This window comes from Bison bison, unplaced genomic scaffold (genome assembly GCF_000754665.1).
Source record: "Bison bison bison isolate TAMUID 2011002044 unplaced genomic scaffold, Bison_UMD1.0 scf7180017864105, whole genome shotgun sequence".
Classification (NCBI taxonomy): Eukaryota; Metazoa; Chordata; class Mammalia; order Artiodactyla; family Bovidae; genus Bison; species Bison bison.
Genome location: NW_011494677.1, coordinates 3673187 through 3676654, shown reverse-complemented (window position 1 = coordinate 3676654; position 3468 = coordinate 3673187).

The window sequence follows — 3468 nt, the reverse complement described above, 5'->3', positions numbered from 1 at the left end:
GTTATAAAATAAATAATTCCTGGGGATGTATGTACCGTATAGCATGGTGACTGTAGTTAAAAACGCTGTTTTTCTTATGTGAAATTTGCTGAGAGTAGATCTTAAAAGTTCTCATCACAAGAAAAAAGATCAAACTATGTAAGGTGACAAACGTTGACTTGTGGTGATCATTTCATAATACATACAAATATCAAATCATTGTTTTGTACACCTGAAACTCACATAACATTATATGTCAATTATACTGCAATAAAACAGGCACTGGAAATATTCTACCTCTTGATCTCTAGGTATCAACTGCTAGAAAATGCTATGCTATGCTGTCACTTCAGTCGTGTCCGACTCTGTGTGACCCCATAGACGGCAGCCCACCAGGCTCCCCCGTCCCTGGGATTCTCCAGGCAAGAACACTGGAGTGGGTTGCCATTTCCTTCTCCAATGCATGAAAGTGAAAAGTGAAAGTGAAGTCGCTCAGTCATGTCCGACTCTTCGCACCCCATGGACTGCAGCTCACCAGGCTCCTCCGTCTATGGGATTTTCCAGGCAAGAGTACTGGAGTGGGGTGCCATTTAGTCATAGTCAATCCAAGCAGCAAAAACGAGAAGAACACTTTCCTAAGCCTCTTCCTTAAATGAATATTCCTTGGTTACAGCTAACGCTTATAGATCGGCTATGATCCAAAATAATTTCTCTAGAACACAACGCATTTGCTACGTAATTGTCCCAGTTTCAGAAGGAGTGGCTTAATTTCCAACTTGATTGTACTGGGCATTCAAGATCACGATATGCTAGAGTTGAAAATGATGGATCTTCAATAGGGTTGGTCTTAAGCTTATCTAGTGAAATACCCCCATTTTACAGATGAAGAAACTCAGAGGAGGGGCTGTTGACTTGCCTCAGGCCACACAGTCAGTCCCCGGCAGTGTCAGGGCCCAGCACCCTGGCATCCTGATTCTCAGGTCAGTTCTTCCACGCTGCTCCTCAGCCAGAGACCATGATCTCAAGCAGTGACCACTCAGTGTCCTTCTCCAAATGGGTATGGATGGTTCTCCAAATGGAATGGAGTATGATTCATGCATCTTAAAAAACAGCCAGAGTTAGATTAACAGAGGGTATATTGAGATGCAGAACATGATTAATATGAGACCTAAAATGAATACCTGGTCTGTGATGTGTCGTAATACCGAAGACCCCACCTCTCCCAACCCAGTAGTTAAACAGTTTTGAAGAAAATGAGGCGGAAGGTCTATCTCTGATAAACCCGACAGACGGGACACAACCTCAGGCTTTATCTTGGGTTTAGAATTGTTCAAACTGCTGCCTCATTCTTGATGGTCAGTCACTTGGTTATGTGAGTGAGTGAATGAAAGTCACTCAGTCATGTCCAACTCTGTGACCCCATGGTCCATACAGTCCATGGACTTCTCCAGGCCAGAATACTGGAGTGGGTAGCCTTTTCCCTCTCCAGGGGGTCTTTCCAACCCAGGGATTGAACCTAGGTCTCCTGCATTGCAGACCAATTCTTTACCAGCTGAGTCACGTTATGTGACCTTGAGCAAATCACTCTCTACTCAGCTTGACTAGCTGCCCGGCAGGGATAATAGTACCTAACTTCCAGAGTTTGGTTCTTTTCTGAAACAAAAAACAAAAATATATAATATATATTTATATACAACAAATATATGAACACATAATATATACATGTCCATATGTAATGTACCTATACTGAGCAAGGTATGCACTCAAAGATTCTTAGTTTCTGTCCTCTCTTAATTGTCATCCCAATTTTACTGGACTTATTAATCTCACCTGTTAACCTTATTAGCTCATCTATTTCCTAGATATTTTTTTCAAAATAAAATTATTATACTTTTGCATCCCTTTGAAGTCAATAGTACTTAAATACTATCTCAGAGAAACAGTCATTCCTTTTTCTTTCTTTTTTTAAAGAAAATACTCATTTGTGATATACCTGTCACATAGTCTTGAAGAATAAGGAAAGTTGGAGGATGAATGACTATTTTCCAGGAGACAGGTAAAGCATATTTGGTAGATTAATTCCCAATTCACCTTCTCAGAGGAAAAGGACAAAACCCTCATTTACCAAGATTCTAAAGAGATTTTCAGACGAGTCCCTGGCCAGTCCCACATCAGTCTTTGTTTCCAAGCCTTCATTCCCCAGAGCTTGGTTTTCTTGACCGGGTCCCAAACCTTTTATTGAACGGCAAGAAGACGTGAGGAAGTGATTGCTGACAGTCATGTGTCTGGTGGCACTCCAGAGAGGGATGGCCTGCGTGCTTATCAAGGAATCAATCTTTCTGCCTATCATCCTCTTTTTCCTGGGAAGAAAGCTATTTATCGCAATTACCTCATCCGGAACAATTACCTCACTTTAAACTGTTTATTCTCCTGAGAAAGGTGTTTGGGAGCAGGTAACAACTTCACCAGAGAGATGGATTTTTGTAAAAGTTCTATATCGATGTTGAACGTAGGCAGTGGGGAGCCGTTGACAACTTTGTCTTTCTTTCAAGCCAAGACATCATTTTCTTTTGGGTCCACCAGGCAAAAGGGGACACACATTCTGACCAGCTGAGTTTAGACACCATTTGGGGGCGGGGGGCTCAATACTGCGAGAGTATGAGATGCCTTGTCTATAGAGCCTTTAACTCAGGGCCAAACCCCCTGGGGTGTTCTTTGCTCTGAAACTGTGTGGCCCAAGGCAGTGTCTCTCAAATGTCTCCTTCTGCAGGAGGGACACTAAGAGGCAACCACAAGGTACTTTCAAAAGCAGTTAAATAAAGATTTGACAGTCTATTCAAAACAAACCACACTTTTAAGAAAAGTCTTCTTTCCTTCTTACAAAGGCCCAGCACGACTGCCTTTCCCTGATGCTTAGGAGGAAAGCAATTGCCAGGGCCCAGATTAAAACAAAACAGGAGCTGTCAGAAACGAGGTAGCTTTCTGAAAAGTTGGGGGGATTCCAGCGTGATTAGATCCGCAGACAAGGAAATTGGGGGGGAAAAAAAGAAAACTCAATCACATCCTCTGAGGGCACCCACGATCCCCCACCACTTTCTGTACATCCTTGCATATTTCGCCTAGCTGCAATAATGGGTTTATTCTAGTGATATTTTTTTCCCCACTTGGTATTTGAGTCTTTTTTTTTTTTTTTTAATGCTTCAAGAGTGTTGCCTGATTTGATTTAAAAAAATGGAAGCTAGAGAGGCAGGGCTGCGAAAGGGCTCAAAGTTGAACAGAACAGTGGTTTCCAAGAAGCAGGAGACTCAGGCTGCCGAGATGCTCACATCTTTCTGCGCCGGGTTCGCCTCTAAGCGGCCGGTCGGCTCTGCTCGCATTTTTGGAGCGCGCGTGCCCTCCGCGAGCCCCGCTCAGGCCCCGCGTCCGAGCTCCCTGAGCCGAGGTTTTTTTTGCGGAGCGTGCGGGAACCTGGGGCGGGGCGGGGGGCTG